This window comes from Podarcis liolepis (genome assembly GCF_965112155.1).
Source record: "Podarcis liolepis genome assembly, chromosome: 1".
In the NCBI taxonomy this organism is placed as follows: Eukaryota; Metazoa; Chordata; class Lepidosauria; order Squamata; family Lacertidae; genus Podarcis; species Podarcis liolepis.
Window position 1 is genome coordinate 85,900,425 of NC_139554.1, and position 21,395 is coordinate 85,921,819.

General features: G+C 45.4%; 1 protein-coding gene and 1 long non-coding RNA gene across 4 annotated transcripts in view; one reads left to right on the top strand and one right to left on the bottom strand.

Annotated features, from left to right (window-relative positions):
- The window catches only part of LOC310708186, a 98,484-nt gene extending 91,266 nt beyond the window's left edge, over positions 1 to 7,218 (top strand). The window contains exon 3 of the long non-coding RNA XR_014526896.1: positions 6,454 to 7,218. This is a non-coding gene — a long non-coding RNA (uncharacterized lncRNA). The remainder of the gene's footprint in view (positions 1 to 6,453) is intronic.
- Positions 1 to 21,395, bottom strand: part of NHEJ1 (non-homologous end joining factor 1) — a 124,754-nt gene that overhangs the window by 49,167 nt on the left and 54,192 nt on the right. The window lies entirely within an intron of this gene.

The following is a 21,395-nucleotide window of genomic DNA, read 5'->3' on the forward strand; positions in this document are numbered from 1 at the left end:
CTGGAGGAGGGGGAGAAATGCAACAAGTAGCCTCAAGCGGAGGACACAGCCTCCCCCACACTTGCATTTCTTATATTCCGTCTTTCTACCTGCCTCATTCTCTCTCTTGCCTTATCTTTCCATGAAAAATGAATGAAGCAACACAGAGATATCATAGGTTACTGGGAGGTGTCAAGATTACGTCTGCATTCCCACACAATATACAGTATGTTAGAGAAACACACACACGAAGTGAGTGACCTTCAGGCAAAGCAGACAAGGGCGACAGAGCTCATGAAGGACAGGATAAATGAGAAATAAGAACTCAGTTTATTGGGGGGGGGGAGGAGAGAAAGTGATGTCAGTTTTTGGGAAATTCTGAATTTACTTATTTGCAAATTAAGCAAATTCAAATAAAGGAATTTGCATCAGGAAATTTTCTCATGCCCTAGAACAAAGATGAGCAACCAGATGTTGCTGGACTACAACTCCCATAGTTCCTGACAATTGCCCCTGCTGGCTGGAGTTGATGGGAGCTGGAGTCCAACAACAGCCAGAGGACCATAGGTTCCCCAGTTTTACTTGTATTTAGTCAGGCAACGGCAAAGGACTCCTGGACGGTTAAGTCCAGTCAAAGGTGACTATGGGGTGTGGCGCTCATCTTGCTTCAGCCTGAGAGAGCCGGTGTTTGTCCACAGACAGCTTTCTGGATCATGTGGCCAGCATGACTAAATGCTATGGGTGCATGGAGGACTGTGACGAGTGCCAGAGTGCACAGAAACACCATTTACCTTTCTGCCACAGCAGTACCTATTTCTTTACTTGCACTGGTATGTTTTCAAACGGCTAGGTTGACAGAAGCTGCAGAAGCTGGGACAGAGCAACTGGAGCTGCTCACCCCACTGGGCGGATTTGAACTGCCGACCTTCTGATCAGCAAGCCCAAGAAGTTCAGTGGTTTAGACCACAGCACCACCCGTGTCCATTTTACCTATTTTACCTTTTGTATTCAGTAAGCTAAGCTAAACACTTTGAAACTGCCAAGCTTACCTAATAATGTAATTGTGATTGGCACCCATTCACTGTTACAAAACTAGTCTGTAGATGCAAAGTTGATTCTCAGCAATGGGAAGCTTCCAGCCAGTTAACAGTAGCAGGCAGGTGTTAACGGAGAACTGCAAAATAACCAAAGGAACTAGACAAGGCTGCCCACTGTCACCTTTATTGTTTATATTAGTTTTAGAAGTTTTGGCGCAAAGAATAAAATGTAACTTTGTTGACCATAAAAATGAATGTATTACCAAGGATGGTATTTTTGTTTCAAACAGTAGTGGTGATCGGCAAGACAGATTGTTTCAATAAATAGCAAAAATATATTTCTAAATATATCTGGCAAGGGGAGAAACCAAGAATAAAATATGAAATATTGATAGATGTGAAAGAGAGAGGAGGTTTTCCCCTGCCGTACATGAGATTATATTACGAAGCTTCCTGTCTGTGGTGGTTGAAGGAATGTTTGTCCCTGAAGAATCCACATATTTTAGACTTGGAAGGGGATGATAATATATTTGGCTGGTACACATATTTGTGATATGAAAAGGTGAAACCACATAAAGAATTTACAAATCAAATACAGTTGTACCTTGGTTTTCGAACACCCTGTGACTTGAACGTTTTGGCTTCCAAACGCTGCAAACCTGGAAGTGAGTGTTCTGCTTTGCAAATGTTTTTTGGAAGCCAAATGTCTGACGTGGCTTCTGACTGAGTGCAGGAAGCACCTGCAGCCAACTGGAAGCTGCACCTTGGGTTTCAAACATTTTCGGAAGTCGAATGGACTTCCGGAATGGATTTCGTCCGAGAACCAAAGTACAACTGTAATAAGGAAACATTTGTATAGAGTATGGGACAAATAAAAAATTTATTGCAGCCAAAAACACCACTTTGACTTTCACCACTGGAAGCCATAGAGGTGAAGAAGAAGAATATAGTGGAAAACGTAGTAAATTATAAAAAAAATTAAAGAAAGGAAGATGGAGAATTCAAATTTAAAGGATTTAAGGATTTTTCAGAAATGTTAACAACATGGATACAATATCATCATTTGAATGAAGTATTTTTAAAAGATATGAAATGGTGGTTTGGGGGACAAATATGTCAATTAGAGAGAGACCTACTAGACTGTAATGCTAGTGTCTAAAATGTCTAAAATGTAGTGTCTAAAATGTATAAGATGTTATTGGTATGGGAGACAAAAGATGAACAAGTGAAATCTTCAGTGATACATGTTGGGATACTGCCAGGGAGACAAAAGCCATCATGGCCCCCACGTCGATTCCGGACGATCCATCGATCTCCCGTAGATACAGTATCAGTCAATTAGCGACACAAAGCCTCAGAAATAGCTTGCCACATTCCAGAGCTCGTGCACGCTCTATCAGCAGAGTTCGTACAGCGAAAGACGCACTCCGGAGAGCATTATTTATAACTTTATTCAGCGCTGGTCAGAACAAAGAGAAAACATGACTGCCTGCTTCGATGTCTCAGGCACAGAGAGAAAACGAAAGCATATATAAAAAGAAACTTCCTGTGAGCAGGAAATACGTAGGCTGTGACTCACAACAGCCTGTCCCCTTTTTAAGGTGGAACGGAAATATCCTAACGTCCCCCTTTCCGTGTAACATATTAAGACATTAGCAGGATTACTGTAAAAACTTGCTGTTTCTAAAACATATGTGAAAATAGATGAAGAAAAGAATAACTAGAGATAATTGGGATATACAGGTAAAGATGAACATAAATTTTTGGAACCGCAGGAAGAGGGGGAGGGAAGTCGAGGTTTGAAATGTTAAATTATTGTTGAAATGTTTATTTGTTATAAAACAACAACAACAACAGGCAGGTGGGATGCTGAAAACTTTTTCACATACTCACTGTGATATTCCAGAAGGGTAGCAGAGTTGGACTGATGCAGCAAATGCAACACAGAATTTCGTGGCACATTAACAACTGACTGTAACTTGAACTTTTGTGGACTAGATGCATAAAGCACAATCCATAGTTGGCATAGGAAGAAGCAAAGATCACCAGTGTTGAAGCAATGATTCTTCAACATCAACTTCGTTGGACTGGTCATGTTGTTTGGATGCCTGATTATCATCTTCCAAAGCAACTACTTTATTCTGAACTTTAGGTGGTCAACAAAAGAGGTTTAAAGACTCACTCAAGGCAAATCTTAAAAAATGTAGGATAAACACCAACAATCGGGAAACACTGGCCTATGAGTGCTCCAATTGGAGAACAGCCTTTACCAAAGCTGCCATGGACTTTGGATGAAAGGGAGAAACATGCTAAGAGGAAGGCACATTTGGCAAACCCTCACCATGATCAACTCTCACCTGGAAATCTATGTCCCCAATGTGGAAGGACATGTGGATCCAGAATTGGTCTCCACAGTCACTTACGGACTCAGTGTTAAGACCATGTTCATGGAAGATAATCTTACGCAGCTACGAGTGATTGCCAAAGATGAAGGATATGCAAAAAGCAGCAGAAATGTAAACAGGGAGACTAAAAGGCTATGAAATGCAAAAGGGCCAGAAGGCCTATGACTTTTATGTGCAAAGCTCAAATGCAGTGCTATAGTGGGCAAGAAATCCATGGTTCCTATTAAGATCTAAAAATATCAGATTTGATGACAAATTCTAATCTACAAATCCACAGGGGAGCCTTTGATTTGATATGGAATGACTTTTTAGGAAAGTAGAAGAATATTCTCCAGGTGGTTTCTGAATGTTGCCAATTTTGATGTCAGATTTGTGACTTTTTATTCTTTAGAGCAGGGACTGAGTTGTCTGCCCTATGCAAACAATAAAAAAGGTAGGATAGGTGATTAGAGGATAAGCAAGTGAAGCAAGTCTGAAATTATGTGGTCAATATTATTAGCATTGCTTTCTTTCAGGGAGTACTTAAGGGTAAATAGTACTGGCACCTCTTTTTTGTTGTTAAAAAGTGTGGCACTTACTCTAACAACTTCATGGTGAGTACCGGCACCTATTTTTCTAGAAAAAAAAGCAATGATAACCTGAAATTGTACTGCCTGGGTAGATACAGTGACAAACATAACATATAGCAGACTTTTTGGGGTAGAAATTTGTAGGTCAGACAGACCGGTCTCTATACCAGGGGTCAGCAAACTTTTTCAGCAGGGGGCTGGTCCACTGTCCCTCAGACCTTGTGGGGGGCCGCACTATATTTTGAAAAAATATATATGAACAAATTCCTATGCCTCACAAATAACCCAGAGATGTATTTTAAATAAAAGCACACATTCCACTCATGTAAAAACAAACAATAGGCAGGCCCCACAAATAACCCAGAGATGCATTTTAAATAAAAGGACACATTCTACTCATGTAAAAACACGCTGATTCCCGGACTGTCTATGGGCCGGATTTAGAAGGCGATTGGGCTGGATCCAGCCCCCAAGCCTTAGTTTGCCTACCCATGCTCTATACCATGGGAGAGTCACATTTCCTCATGGACAATCTTCTGGGGGCCACATGCCAGTGGTGGATAGGGCCAGAGGCAAAGTGGGCGGAGAAATGGGTGTCCCTTTTACCTATGTACAGAAGGCCACATTCCAGTCATGCAAAAGTCAGTGCTTTTGACCCCCCTGCTCCAATCCCTCCATCCTCCAGGCAAGCAAGAGGCATTATCACAGTTGAAGGACACATTTCAGCCAGACAAAAGTATTTGATGGGGGCAGGGAGCAGGAGCAGTGAAGAGGGCAAGGTCTGGGCAGAGGCAGATCTCACCGTAACTATGATGTAGAATAGAAGGTGAGAAGGGGGAAGTGACGGATTTTGGCATCGCACAGCGCACCACTGAAATTTGAGGCCCCTAGGTTCACCCCTGGTCTAGGAGGCCACATATGTTCCCTGGACACAAGGTTCCCTGCCTCTACTCTACACAAATGAATAAATGGACAAAATCTGATATCAGAAAGGCAACAGTCTTCAGCAACAACAAAACTCATTTAAAAGAAGGCACCTTTTGCTGAACTACAATTCATTAACAAACCTGTCCCTGCTCATTTACTGCTGCTGTAAATGGTCACTGTCCTTATCTTTTATGTATCTGTGCTTTGCACAGAAGTGTCACAGATCTGCATTTACCAACTTCTTCGCTCTGCTATTTACAGCTGTTGTTTTCTCTGTAGCCATGCATCCATGGCAGCCAAGAAGAACAATTTATGCTTCTCCATGTTCCTAATGAAGTGGGCTCTAGTTCACAAGCGCTTCTGCTGCATTAACTCTGTTAGTCTTTAAGGTGCCACAAGACACTTTGTTGTTTTTCCCTGTGGAATGCGGATACGATAGTGGCTTCTGCTGCGCAACTGGTTGCCAAGACCAACCTTCAAGCCAATACCCTGCAATTCCACCCTATATAGTTGGTGAATGATGACAGGGCAACACTGGAAATAGCAAGGAGAACAATCCCCAAGCAGAACCTTCCTCATTGCCCCAACCATTTTCTCCCCAACCTGCTATGAAGGGTTTGGTGTGAAGAGTGAGAACGGAGCCTTCAACCTCACAGAAACTCCTCACAAAATAACTTTTACAATATGGACATGGGACAGCAGAGAAAAGACTTTCCTACTCTTCCATTAGAGCTTATTGTTCATCTGCTAGCTAGAAAGCCAAGCAACCAACAGCAATCAGTAACTAAATGGGACAATTTCCTGCCCCAAATGGATCTCCAAGTGTATGTCATTGGTGCATGGTGCCAAGTCTTGTATGGATATAGAGACTGAAGTGGGAAGGGTTTGCTCCATATGGTGTGTGCAGCATGACATCAGGCAATAAATACTACCTGCAAAATTTCACTACGATACTGTATATACTTTCAGTGAATTTGCTCCCTGATGCACAAGACAAGTAATTCAGAGCCTGTGTTAACAAAGGCCACTAACCTCCTAACAAAAACAAATGAAAACAATCCTATCCTACAACTTACTAGTATTTCTATGTCACATCTAGCTTCTACATCAAAATTAACATGCTCAGCTTTGTTGCAAGCAAAATATTCTTACGGGCCACCTGAATCTCTGCTGAGCAGTGTGCGAGATTCCAGGGGTCTTAGCACTTAACAAGAGTTTGTCTTTCTTTCAGAAAATTAGGCACAGCGGAGGCTACAGTATCTTTATGATATATGGTTTATTTATACATATATACAACCTGAAGCTTTCAATGGAGGAGCTCACAGCAGAAGCACCCCAAAACATGCCAGCTTATTCCATAGTAGCAGCACCAGCATCCTCTACCTTGCAGGGCACATCCCAGCTCAACTGTTCCTCTTTGCTTCCTGGTTACATCACTTCCAACCCCCCTTCCCTAAACTAAGCCCCATTAGCTACAGAGGGAGGGAGGACTTCATTCATTTGCATTCTAACACCTTTTCCCTTTGATCCTCACAGGCTGTCATCTCACAAAGAAGTGTGCCTGACTTCATAAGCACTTGTTGATTTGGCAGGATTACATGACCAATACACAACCCAGGAAGTGTGCCTACTTAACTAGCTTTTACATGCACTAATAACAGGTTTATCAGTGGGTCTACCACCTCTTAGTAATGTACTATCTCTTAGTACCTCTAATATACACTTGGGTCTGGCTATTTCTTGGCTCTAACATGCCAGTTCTAATTAAATTCCAACATTTATTAAACCCAAGCATTTAGCACCCACAGATCTATAAGATTTTAACACCAGGGAGTAAGCATTACACCAGAGACTGCCAAAAATGACTGTCAAATAAGGAAGACCACTACATAAGGCGATCTTCATGAGAAAAGGGGGCTTTCTTCAGTTTCTGCACTTTCCCCAAAAGCGCATTTACTTATAAGCAAGCATCCCAAATTGGTGACTAAGGCAGATTAGACAGTTTCCCTAAGTAACTACCGTATTTTTTGCCCTATAGGACGCACTTTTCCCCCTCCAAAAATGAAGGGGAAATCTGGGTGCGTCCTATGAGGCGAATGCAGGCTTTCGCTGAAGCTTGGAGAGCGAGAGGGGTCGGTGCGCACCGACCCATCTTGCTCTCCAGGCTTCAGGAACACACCCGCAGCCTAGGCAGCCCTGCGGGAGTTCCCGCAGGGCTGTCTAGGCTGCGGATAGCAGCCTGCTTCCCGGAGCGCCGGGCGCGCTGAAAGCAGGGCGCCCGGCGCTTCGGGAACACATCCACAGCCTAGGCAGTCCTGCGGGAGTTCGCGCAGGGCTCCCTACGCTGCAGATAGCAGCCTGCTGCCGGCGCGAGGGGCACCCTGAAGGAGAGCGCCCCTCGCACCGGGCAGACATCCGCAGCATGTTGGAGCCCTGCGGGAACTCCCACAGGGCTACCTAGGCTGCGGATGTGTTCCCGAAGCGCCGGGCGCTCTGCTCCCCGCAGGGCTCCCCACGTTGCGGATAGCAGCCTGCCGCCCGGCGCGCCCCACAAGATCGGGGGACAGCAAGGAGGCGCAGCGCCGCCATCCCACTGTTCCTCAACCTGGTTCGGTTTCCCCGACCTGGTTTTGGGGGGGAAATAAAGGGAATTTTTTTTTCCTTTATTCCCCCCCCCAAAAAAACTATGGGACGAAAAATACGGTATTTGAAAGAATGTCACTGCAATGCAGTGCAAGCACAGTAAATGTACTTGGGGGGGGTGTGTTTGGATGCCCATGCACCTTCCTAGCCATTGGTTGAGCTCCTGTGGTATTACAGAATATTCAGCAACATTCCAAGTGCTAAGGCAGAGCTTTCCAAACTTTTCATGTTGGTGACACACTTTTAGACATGCATCATTTCATGACACAGTAATTCAGTTTTACACCTTTTGGAGACACAGTAATTCAGTTTTACTAGCAAACCAGGGATTAAACTAACCGCTTTCCAGTCCTGGAAGGAGCGGGGGGAGTGTTTGCGCGACACACCTACACACTGCAGGTGTGTCACGACACATCGTCTGGAAAGCTCTGTGCTAAGGGGTAAACATATCAGCACAAAGGGCTAGAGAACAAAAGTAGTAGTGTGTTGGTGGGAAGAGGTGAAGAAAGCAAGGGAGCAGCACTTTCTCAGTAGTGATCAACTGTTAAGCTGAATGTGTCAATGAATAGTAAGTGGTCTCTGTGCAAATGGGGAAGATGCATTTTATTGATTTTTACTTTATTACTTTCTATGCCACTTTTCATTATGAATACTTTCAGGGTTTACAATAATTGTTAATTGGCAATGGACAAGTAAAACACATGCCTGCAAATGTTCACTTTTTAAAGTACTTTATTGAATTAATAGTATAACATTAAAACAAAATGCATCACACTTGACCCCATGGTACACCTATGCTCACACCATTAAGAGTCTGCATCAAAAACTTTGGGCACACACTAGAGTGCGTAAGAAACTAAAACAAGAGAGCAGCTCAGCAAACAGCTGCTTGTTAAGTTAAAATTAAACTCTGCACAAATATTGACCTATGGAGGGGAAACAAACTGGTTGCAATATATTTACTAGCTTTATAAATGGGGATGACCATATCTGCCTTATGTGCCTCGTCAGTTGGTTGGGCAAAGGCTGAAGTGCCACCAGCACATGGTGAGAGTGTGAGGGACTGTGAGGTGCAGGAGGACAGCAGCAGCCTACTCAGTTGCAGGTCAGTGTATCCTTCCTTTGGGCAATGAGAAGGTGCAGAACCTCCAACTTTTGTTAGATGCTGCAGAAGGGCTGAGCCAGCAAGAAAAATTACTCTGTGTTCTGTGGAAGACTCAGTGACATCACAGCCCTAGGGTTGTTTCATCATATTCGTCACCCCACATGTCAGATGTGGGGAACCTTTTTTAAACTCAAGGGCCACATGGGGACTGCATACCAGAAGTGAGAGTGGCAAAAGTGGGTGTGGCCACACACACCACTCTTCATCCTCCATGCAGGCAAGAGGAGTGCATAGGTGTGGACAGAGAGGCCAGGGAGGGGGTACATTTGGCTCCTGGGCAGAAGGTTCACCACCCCTGCCACACCTGAAGCAGATCAGGAAAATGTTTTCCTATAGATCAGTGGTTCCCAGAATGCACCCAAGGGGTCTGTGACACCATTCCTTTCCTCCCCCCAACCAATCAGAAGTCACGCCTTGGTTGTCAAACATTTCGGAAGCCGAATGGTCTTCTGGAATGGATTACAGTACATTCGACAACCGAGGTTTGACTGTATTGGCCAAAACCGGTTTTGAATTCACAGCGTGATAACAATTTTGACCCAGCAATACACAGTACTATATTGCTCCTCACACAAGGGAAAGCAGGGCAGCTGATTTCAAGGCACCACTGATATCGCATGATGATCTCAGCCGATAATGCTGTTGATCTGAGCTGCCTACCTTTACGCTGAGGGAGACCAGGGCAGCCAATAACACTGCAGCCTCCCCTCAGGCTGAGGGAAAACAGGGCAGCCAATTGCAAGGTGCTGCCTTTCCCTCACACTGACAGAGAACAGGGCAGCTGACTGCCCTCACTTCAAGGTTCCGTGGCACTACCTTCCGCTGGCACTAAGGCAGACCACCTTTTCTTAGGCAGCAGGAAAGCAACCTCCGCCACAGTGGATGTGCACCTTCGCTGGTGTGCCACTGCGGGCCGCTCCGCTGATGGTGGCTTGATGCACCCCCCATCCCCATCCACTCAAACCATGCGGTGGAGGTTACTCTACTCTGCTTCCTCTCCTCCCCCCACCCATCCAATCTCCGTGGCTGCTCCTTCCCTCCTCCCCATGCCTGATCTTCAATTTCAGACATCATGATATATCTGAATATCACCATGTTTAGCTGCTGATATATCACAATGTTGAAAACCAGATATCGTTCAGCCCTCATCTGTTTTTTAGTATATGTAAAATCCTTTGCTTTTTAGGGGCTACCCCACATTTTGTTCAAAAAAAATGCTTTGCAGAGGTAATCACCATAGAGTTATTAAAAATTTCAAAAGCAGGGGGTCAGTGGTTCGGCTTTGAAAAATAGGGGGTCCTAATTGGGAACCATTGCCATAGATGACAAAATTATCTCAACACCTTATGAGTAGCTCTCTGCAAATATACCATTTTGCCCCAAGAGTGGTTCTAGCCTGATCACAGAGCTCTATTGTAGTTTATCAATATATCATAACTGCAATACTGAACAAATAAGCCTCGTTTTGTAAGTTACTGTGGAAAAAAGCTTTTGAGCTAAGTATGACAGGATATATAAAAATGCATTTTTAAAAAATGTAAATTGCCTTCCGCATATCTGCCCAGTCACAGCAGAACTTCAGAAACAAAGGACGCTCTGGGTTGAATAAAGTTTAATAAGCAAACCACGCTCAGCTTTTGAATAACATTGAACATGTACGAAAATCACTACCACCCGTTTTTATATTGCATCCTTCCAGCTCTAATTTGAACTTTAGACACTGACAGAGAGAGACAGTTCTAGGGTTACTGCCCCCCTAACTGACTGAAGAAAGTGAGGCTTTCACAGTTTTTTCTTCTGATTCCTGCCCCCTAGTGCAGAGGCATCTCATGGGCATCAGAATAAGCTGGATCCAACCTCCCCAAAGCACCTGGGGTCTGAGGTTTGATTCACACAATCACTTAGGACACATTTTCATTTTGCACCAATTCTCTTGGGGGAGGGAGGGGTCAGGCTATTATTTGTTTATTACATTTATAGGTGTAGTGGTGGTGTTGTGGCTAGAGCCTCAGATTTGAACTGGGGAGGCCTGGGTTCAAATTCCTACCCTTCCATTAAGTTCATGCGGTGACCTTGGGCAAATTTCTATCTCAGTTTGATCCACCTCACAGGTTTGTTGCAAGGATAAAGGGGAGGAGGGGAAATAACCACATCTGTTGTCTTACGCTCCTTAGAGGTAAGGCAAGACATAAATTCAGTCTATCAGTCAATCAATAACCCTGCTTTTTCCCAAGGAACCCACAGAGATGTACGCAGTTCTCCACCAAGACACATACATTTTATTTTCATAAAGACCCTGTGAAGTAGGTTAGCCTAAGAAAGAGAAAGCATATGACTCACCCAAGGTCACCCAATAAGCTTCATGGCTGAGTGGGGCTTTAAACATGAAACTTCCCAATCATAGTCAGACACTCTGACCACTATGCTGCATGTTGTTGTTTAGTCGTTTAGTTGTGTCCGACTCTTCGTGACCCCATGGACCAGAGCACGCCAGGCACTTCTGTCTTCCACTGCCTCCCGCAGTTTGGTCAAACTCATGTTGATATCTTCGAGAACACTGTCTAACCATCTCGTCCTCTGTCGTCCCCTTCTCCTTATGCCCTTAATCTTTCCCATCATCAGGGTCTTTTCCAGGGAGTCTTCTCTTCTCATGAGGTGGCCAAAGTATTGGAGCCTCAGCTTTCAGGTTTGTCCTTCCAGTGAGCACTCAGGGCTGATTTCCTTAAGAAGGGATAGGTAAAGGTAAAGGGACCCCTGACCATTAGGTCCAGTCGTGGCCGACTCTGGGGTTGCGGCGCTCATCTCGCTTTATTGGCCAAGGGAGCCGGTGTACAGCTTCCGGGTCATGTGGCCAGCATGACGAAGCCGCTTCTGGTGAACCAGAGCAGCGCACGGAAACGCCGTTTACCTTCCCGCCAGAGCGGTACCTATTTATCTACTTGTACTTTGACGTGCTTTCGAACTGCTAGGTTGGCAGGAGCAGGGACCGGGCAACAGGAGCTCACCCCGTCATGGGGATTCGAACCTCCGATCTTCTGATCGGCAAGTCCTAGGTTCTGTGGTTTAACCCACAGCGCCACCCGCGTCCCATAGTAAGAAAGGATAGGCTATGCTAAAAGCACACTCAACGAAGGGCTCATTTTTTTATTATTAAAAAAAGTCATCACAGCTTTCAGAAGAGGCGCCAAACATGTGAGCTGGTCCAAAATTTCATCTTTCTTGGCAGACAAGACTGAGTTCTGACAGAAAATGCACATCTCAGAGTGATATTGGGGGGCTATGGAGGCAGGAGGAGGATGCTGGGGGTGAAAGTTCACAAAGGACAAGCGGGACTGTGTATTGCAGGGGGCTGCACAGCCAGGAAGAAGGAGGATAAAAAGCTCACATAGCTTTGGGACAGGAGGGAGTTGTATGCTATTTTCCGGATGAGAAGATTGGAGAAGAGGGCTGCATTTCACATATTGATTCTAAAGACCCAGCCAAAATGTAGGGCTACAGATCTCTAGTTCTACTTAACTCCCTAACTGACAGCTTTCTTCTTTAGGTATTTGCTTTATGCCTGGCTATTTTATTTCTAATTGTAGCTACCCACTTCCCCTCTGAACCAGGATGGGATTTTGACCAAAGCAACCATCTTTTGCAATTGTGGCTTTCTGGTTGTCTAGTAAACCCTCCCAATTATTGTTCACATTTCCCTAGTGAAAATCTGCCTTTCCAGCGCATTTGGCTGGTGATGTTTCCAAACCCATCTCCAGGAAATCTGCCCTTTCAAAGCCCCAAATAGTTGCTAGCTGGCTTGAAACCAGCATCAGGTAATGACTGGAAGCTACATGCTACAACCAAGTCACTGTTACTTGCTAAGACAAGGCAAGAAATGGAGCTAACATAAATGGGTTGTCAGCCTTCATATGTACAGCTTGCTGTTATCCATGTATCAGAGGATGCTTTGCACCACCTATATGTTGATCCCCATGAAAACATAAAATGGATAGGACTTGGCAAGGATATTTCTTGAAAAAGAAATGTGAAGAATTCCATAGATTAGACCAGTTAGAACTGGACTACAGAACATCTCAATTAAATTGCTGCCTCCAAGAAGCAGAGACCTGAAATGTGAGTAGGTAGCAATCTGTTCTTTACTCTTTCAAAACATTTAACTCTGTTTTGGATTTTTAAGATGGGGCAATTTGGAGAGACTTAATCTTTTTCCAGTGTTTCTTTGGGTTTCTCCATGTGCTCTCCCAACTCGTAAAAAAGCAAACCCCAAAACCTCAGTTCCTGATTCCATAAAATACAATAAATAGGCATACAATATATTTTGGCCGATGTAAAACTTGTGGAGAAAGACTGGAGAGGCAAAATGGAAGGCTCTAATCCAACTAGCACTAGTCATGATTAAGGCCCAGTGAAAGCAATGCAACTCAACTGGGAGAAACTCAATATGGTAACAGACAGAGTATTGAACTAGGAGTGTGGAGATCTAGGTTTATATCCCCACTTGGCCATGAAACATACTGGGTAACTTTGAGCTAGTCATATATTCTCCTCTATGACCTGCCTCACAAGGTTGTTATAGGGACTGAAGGGATCAGAGGAAAGAACCTTGCAAACAATCCTAAGATCCTTGGAGGAAGAGAGAGATAAAAATGTGATAAATGAACAACATAAAATGAGTCACAACTTGTTCCATTGCTTTCAATGGAATTTCACTGCAGCTCAATTCAACTCATATCCTTAAGTTATGCTAGTGAAGTTATAGAAATTTTAAATGGTGTACATGCTAATGAAAGTCCCCAATCCAGTTAATGTTTGTCACAACAAAGGTCCACTGATAATGGACAGTTTAGGTAGTCTAGAAAGAAAGATATCGAGATTAATCCAGTTTCTAGGTTCTCTTACGGTTTCTCTCGTCAGCACAAAGTTAAACTAACAAAATGGTCATTACAAGCAAAAACAATTCTATTGGAGATAATGGAAAGCTCCAGATACTACCCTCCCCAGCTCCATTTCCACCCTAGCCACACTGGGAAACAAGATTCAACTAACTCAGTAGCCAATCATGGTGCAGGACCCAGAGTATATAGTTTATCAGATTCTTCACAGATATATTCTGCCTACTCATGACATAAACATACCGTACAAAGAACCACAACTCTACTGGGCACCCCTACACAAGAAAGCAAAGGGACACAGGTAGCTTATCTGAAACTGATACAGTATTATTTTAGTGGTCATCTCTGCAGTGTCACATGTGGATTCTGCACCTGCAGAGAGCTCACCCTAGGAACATTTTTATGGAACATTTTTATTATCTCTGCGTAGTTCCACATAAGGCTGACTGTTCAGCTATGCAGGCCCAGCTCAAGACATTTTGGCACCCAAGATGAACCACAAAATGCCGCTCCCCTCTTCACTAGGGAAGAAGGGGTGAATGATCTACGACAAGAACAAGGGAGGAATAAAGATCTACATCAGGATCTGCTGCCCCTGTGGATCCTGCTGCCTGAGGCAGACGCTTAATCTTGCCTCATGGGTGGGCGAGCCTTGCAGCTCTGTACCCAGTGGAGGGTGCAGGGAAACTCAGGAAAGTAGTTTATGAAAAGCACCTCTACTAAACGTTGCATCTGCTCTGGCATGTACATGCTTAGTGAGCATAGTGCTTCACAGAGGTGAAGTGCTTCACGAAAGTGGAAGGTGTGAACCATATAGCAGCTTTACCCAAGTCAGTTATGAAAATACCCCAGCAACTTAATTTATTCCCAGTGCACTCCATTATTATTAATCCTGGTGAGATATACCTTGCTACTGACTGAGATAGGGTGGGAAACAATAACAAGACCTGCAGACAAAACATTAACCAGGGGGAGGAGAACCTGGAGGGAGCTACGTCAGGGGCCAGCAAACTATTTCAGTAGAGGGCCGGTCCATTGTCCCTCAGACCTTGTGGGGGGCCGAACTAGATTTTGGAAAAAAAATAAAAATGAACGAATTCCTATGCCCTACAAATAACCCATAGCATTTTAAATAAAAGGACACATTCTACTCATGTAAAAACATGCTGATTCCCAGACCATCCACGGACCTGACTTAGAAGGTGATTGGGCCAGATCCGGCCCCCAGGCCTTAGTTTGCCTACCCATGGGCTAGGTAAACTGAAAGGTCCTTGGGGCCTGACAAAGGCAGACTGTTGTCAATGTGAGACCAAGAAGCATTGCTTGGAACTTAAAAGATTTGTGGCAAGGGCGCATAAGCACACTTTTGTGTATGTCAGTTTCCATGTATAGATGAAAATCTAGACTTTAAATGTCACAGAAGGCATGCCAACTAATTTTCTATCCAAATCACCCCAGATAAGTTATTCTACTAATTTGCACCCCACCACATATTATCCCAAGTCATTTCTTCTTCCCCAGTTTCCCAACACATCCGACGCTAAATCAATTCAGTTCCCTCTATTCACTATCCTCCACAGCATCTCTAGATAAATAATCTCAAATTCATTTATTTCCCAAAATTCATTACCCAGCCAGAAATACCCAGGCACTAAGGAAAATATTCAGTCCCAGCCCTGGCAATGCCAGTGGTAAAGTCACTAGTCCATATGCTAATCAATCTTATTAGCTATAGCCAATAAACTATAGCACTGGCGGATAAGCGATTTGCCAGCTCTTTTTTTCTTGATAGTCTATAGCGTCCTCAGCCCTGAAGAATTTACAATTGAGGTGGGCCAAGAGGTTAGAAGTTAGAAGAGAAAGCAGAAGGGGGGAAGAAATCAAAGGAGATAAGTAAAAATAATGGGAGAAATGGCAATATATCTGAGGTGCACCATAGCTGATTTCTAATGGGCAAATGATTGTGTGTGCTTTACCTGCTGGATTTCCAACCTTTAGGCTTGCCAGAGATCTCAAAACCCCCAGCTAGGCATGCTCCTGCACATTTAGCAAACATACAACATAGAAATCAACAGAGGGGATTGTATGGCATGGGGAGTACACTAGATCAGTGTTTCCCAACCGGTGTTCCGCGGCACACTAGTGTGCCGCGAGATGTTGCCTGGTGTGCCGCGAGATGTTGCCTGGAGGGAGGCGGGCGAGTCGGGCGGCGAGAGGCGGGGCGGTGGCGGCGAGGAGAGGCCGCCCAGTGCGGGGCTCTCGCCGTCTGCCTGCCTGGCTGCCTGCGAGCTCGGCGGGCAGCGCCTCCGTCCGCAGCGCCCGCCTCGCGGCTCTCATTCCCTGCCAAAGCTCAGCCAAGCCGTGCTCTCATTCCTGCCTCGCTTTGCTGCCTCCTCCCCCCCCACCCCCAAAGCTTGGAGGTTCCCCGGCGCCGACCCGCAGGTTTGACCCCCTTCTCACACCTGTTTGCGCTCCTTGCACGGAATGGGGCGGATGGGGAGGAACGGGGCTCGCCGCTGCCTCCGCTCGCCCTTCCCCCCTCCGCCGGCGGTCCCGCGATTCTTGGCTTTTTGGCGGTTGGCACAGAAGGAAGGCAAGGGGGAGGGGAAAAAATTGAAACTTACACTTTCGTGCGTCCCTCCCGGCATGACGCTGCGCGCTGACGTCACGGGGCTGCAATGGTGGTGTGTCTCGAGATTTTTTTCATGAAACAAGTATGCCTTTGCCCAAAAAAGGTTGGGAAACACTGCACTAGATGACCTTCAAGGCCCTTCTAACTTTTATCATTTTGTGTGGATGGTACTGGTTGCTTGTTGGATTCTTGCAATGTGGAACAGTAGATCCAACTGCATGATAGCTTCAGTTGCACAGATTTCACGTCTATTCAAGCAAATAGACAAATCTGGGAGCTAGGTCCACTCCTCTCCCACTGACAGCCATCTGGCTCCAAGGTAGTGGTGAAGCTGGAACTAACCACAGCACAGAACTCCATGCCATATCAATATTGCCTAAATAATGTGTCTGTTGAGGGTGTTGTCCTTAGCAGCTGTAATTTTCTGGCATTTTGGAGCTGAGTGAACCTTAATATAACATATTAAATGGAAAGGATTTTTTGTAAATTGAATTTATTAGTATAAGGAACTCAAGGTGGCATAGGTGATAGTCTTCCTCTCCATTTTATTATCATAACAACCCCATGAGGTAGGTTAGACCAGTGTTTCCCAACCTTTTTCTGGCCATGGCCCCCTTCCAACCTTCCTTCCTTCCTGTGGCCTCCCATAGGCATAGCCAAGGGGGGCAGAGGGGAAGCTGCCCCCCTATAAATACAAATCAATACAAATCTGAGGTTCCCCCCCCCAACAAAAATCCTGGATATCCTCATGCCTCCCATCCTACCAGTAGAAAGGTAGGTATTTAAATGTTTTGTTTGTAAATAGAACATGTTTTATTTATAATTTTTATAATTTATACAAAATACAATTACATGAAGCAGAAAAACATAGAATCGTGGAGTTGGAAGGGACCCCCAAGTGCCATCTTTCTAGTGCAACCCCCTGCAATGTAGGGAACTCAGCTAAAGCATCAATGACAGATGGCCATCCAACCTCTGATTAGAAATCTCCAAGAAGGAGAGTCCAGAACCTCCCAAGGGAGATCCATCTTCCATGTATTATAAAAAGTAAACAGCACTTATTTGACCCCAGTGATTTGACATAGAGGAGGAAACCTACAGACACAGTTCAAAAGGCGCACAGGGAATTTTCAAAAGCAAGTGGTCCTCACTGACCTGCTGCAAAAAGATCTTGTCATCTGGAGGAGCCCGGGCTGCCTAGATAAAGCACTATAGCCCCCCACCCCCTTACCTGGTAGAAAGGCCCACTGAACTCAGTGCAGCTTTCTTCTGAGTAGACACTTAGTTATTTACTAGATGCAAGTCAGCAGCACCAGACAACCCTGCTCAGCTAGGTGCTAGGGTAGATTTCACCCCATGTCTTACAGAGCCAGGCTAACACTGCCGACAGGCCCTATGCCCCGTGGCAACATCCGAAGGCCCTGATCCACTAGTCGCTGGGGTGAACTGCACCCTGCGCCTTGCAGAGTTAGGCCCACTGGGCCCAGCATTGGCAGCAGCAACAAGCAGCTCCTGTTTACCCAGCCCTACCCATTGCCACTCCACCACTGTACTTACCTGACCTGGTTCCGGATTGCGGGCTCTACTGGTCAAAACAGGAGCCTTAACAATTGCCTTCTCCCATCAGAAACAAACCAGGACTGCTCCAAGAAAACACATGTGGCAAAAAGGAGTGCTAGTCCCTGGTGGACCACTCCCTTACCCACTTGTGATTAGCCAAGCAGATAGCCAACCAATCAGGATTTTTAAAGTGTGCATGTGTTTCCCCCCCCTTCACTTCTCACTTCTGTGGCCCCCTAGCCTCGTGCTGTGGCCCCCCATTTATGCATTTTTCACCTATGGCCCCATTAGAATATTCTGGGGGCCCCAGGGGCCATATGGCCCCTGGCTGAGAAACATTGGGTTAGACTAAGAGACATTAAGTGGCCATGTCACCCAGCAAATTTCATGGCCGAATGAGGATTTGAACTGTGATCCTAGTCCAGCACTCTAACCACTACACCACACTGACTCTTTATCAGACACACCCTGCAACAAAGACAATTTCCTCTTTAATATAATTTAGCTGCGTAACTCTCTCTCTCACACATATATATATAATTACTGCCCATTATCTTTCAATGCCTTAACCCAGGAGTAGCCAATGGTGTGCCCTCCAGATGCTGTTGGATTCCAAGTCCTATCAGCCCCAGCCAGCGTGGTCAATAATTGGAGGTTATCACCACTGGCTACCCCTGCCCTAACCATAAACCTATTTAGCCAGGAGCAAGCCCTACTGATTTCAATAGAAATAGTTTCCTAATGAGTATATGAATGACAAGCACATGAATCTCTTTTGCAAACAGAGTGGCCATTAAACCATGACCGAGTGAGACAAAAAAAGAGAGACAGCAGTAGGTGTAAAAGGACAGCAGAAGAAGCCCACCTCTTGTAGTACTCTAGTCTTCCCCGAGACCAAGCTCTGTTTATGCCTCTGGAGAAAGTCTCTATCCATAGGGAGTAAATGTGCTCCCCCACCTCATTAGCAAAGCTCCTGTACACCACCACTCCTCTAATCCAGCGGGTAGGTCCTGACCTCTATTAGTAATATGGCCTACCAAAAGGTTTGTACATGTATGTGTGCATATGTAACACATGCACAAAAGGCATGTGCATGTATTTGTAACCAGGAGGAGTTCCTCCCATTAAGCATGCCCCAGGCCTTGTGCCATTCAAGAGCCAGTGGGGGTGGCAGTGCAGGAAGATACAGCCTGCATGAAGCGAGGAGATGCTTTGCTATCCCAGGCCTCGGAAATCCTGAATAGAGTCTTATTCAGGCTGAAGCAAAACTCTGTGAAACACACAAGAATCCTTTGAGTAATGGGCGTGCGGGAAAGAGGCTTCTATAATTACCAGCAACTGTTTGAGACGCATGCTGCCCAGAGACATGTACTGTGCAAAACCACTTGAAAAGGGGCCTCGTAGGAAAGGCAAAGCCTGGGGATTTTTTTTTTCAAGGAGTCCATCATGTAAGGATCCCGGCCGTTCCAAAATAATTCTGCCATATTAAAAAAACCCTCCAAAACCTCAACTTAATCGCTTTGTCCCGCTGGGACTGGTGAGCCTTGTGAAGGGGAGAAGGGAAACAAAATCGGCTTCCAATTAGAGACTAATCCCAAAGTAAAGCCCGGGAGCTATTACAGAGCCAAAAGGCAGGCATACTGTACAAGCAGCGCAGGCAGGGGAAAAGGAAAAGAGAGAGTCAGGTCTATTTGCATTAGGCATAGCCTTAGCCACTCTGCTCATGGAGGTTGAGAACAGGACCTACTCCAGCTCCCTGCGCCTCTGCCCCCCCCCCCAATTGGACCTGGTACCAAATAGCTGTTTACAGTCAAGGCAGCCAGCAGGTCCAGAGATTCCAGACTAACTCAATGGAGAAACTTCCAGGGATCTCAAATCAAGACTGGAAGTGAGCGAAAGCTTTACAAAAGTAGTACAGTTAGAAGCACAACCTCTTCAGTCCTCAAAATCTGTTTTGTGGACTGCTGTGGGTTCAGAAACTATTTTGTGTACTGCTGTGGGTTCAGAATGGCAGCATGGGAGACACATGACTGGAGGGTGCAAGAATGAGCCCCAAACCACTTTGTGAGAGTGTGCACCGAGAGAGCAGACAATGTTAACTTTGGACGTTGGAGAGAAGCCTGCAACAAGGTACTTATAGCAGCTTAGGATTCCTTGTCACTTTTGGCAACTGAAGAATCCAGTGAAGAATCAATAAAGGAGAAGCTTCCCCCCCATCCCCTCTCTGTGTGAAAACCAGAAAATAGAGCAACATCCTTCCACAGTAACACATCAAGCCTGAAGCAATTACCAGCCTGATGTTAGGTTTAGAGGGCAGAAAGGTCACAGCAGATAGAAGAGGGAGAGCACGTTCAGATCCCTGTCACCCATGAACCTCACTGAATATTCTTGGCTCTATTATAACAGACCTCACAAGTTTGTTGCGAAAACTGGAAGTAACCATGTACGTATATCACCCTGAACTTCTAGGAGAATGGGCAGGATAAAAATGTAACAATGAGGCAACAAAAGGCAATGATCTGAACAGAGGAGCATGTTGTGAAGTGGGTAGGAATCCACCTCTCCAAAGTGACCAAAGGAGTTCCTAAACTGACACAACACAATACAACCACAGCAGTGAAACTAGGTTTTATGAGGAGAAAAGTCCCCAGGCTAATCATCCTTCTGGCTCAGGAGTTCCTGCTTTAGTGTGACAGGCCCAACCACAAACGATCAAGTCACCACACCTTTTAGTCACTCCTGTCTGTGCGGAGCTGTGTTCTACTATCAAACAGGAAAACACAGCCAGAGCAGTAAAGGAGAAGACAGGGTTAGAGTTAGAGGGGAGTTACCCTTTCTACTGCACAAACCCTATGCTCCTTCTAGTGTGGTGTAGTGGTTAAGAGCGGTAGTCTCATAATCTGGGGAACCGGGTCCGTGTCTCCGCTCCTCCACATGCAGCTGCTGGGTGACCTTGGGCTAGTCACACTTCTCTGAAGTCTCTCAGCCCCACTCACCTCACAGAGTGTTTGTTGTGGGGGAGGAAGGGAAAGGAGAATGTTAGCCGCTTTGAGACTTCTTAAAGGGAGTGAAAGGCGGGATATCAAATCCAAACTCTTCTCTTCTTCTTCTTCTAATGATTTGTGCATTCTTGGTGTGTGTGGATGCCCTTTCAGCAAAATATCATGGAAGTTTTATGGTACCCCATCCATGCTCAAATGCATGTCACAGTCCCTTTTTTTGAAGTCTTGCCTTTCAAGGATGTGCCTCCAAGTCTACTTGCCAGCAATTCAATCTGTAAATGCTTCCTATCACCAGCAGGAGGCTTCACCTCCCAGGCATAGTAAATGGGAGTTGAGGTTAAACCTGAAAGCAATCGTTTTTGCTGCTCTTGGTTTGCTCTCTCTGCATCAAGGGGCCAGCCCAAAGCCTTAGAATCATGGGGCACAGCCTTGAGGGGCAAGATCAGATTTGGAAGAGAGACAATCAACAAGGCAGGGAGAACGGAAAGTAGGGAGAAAAGGCTGTCTGAGGTTGCACAGTCTTTCCGCTCTCTCGCAGCTCATGGTCTGGGGCCCGTCCAATGCAAAGCCAGCATCTCACCGTG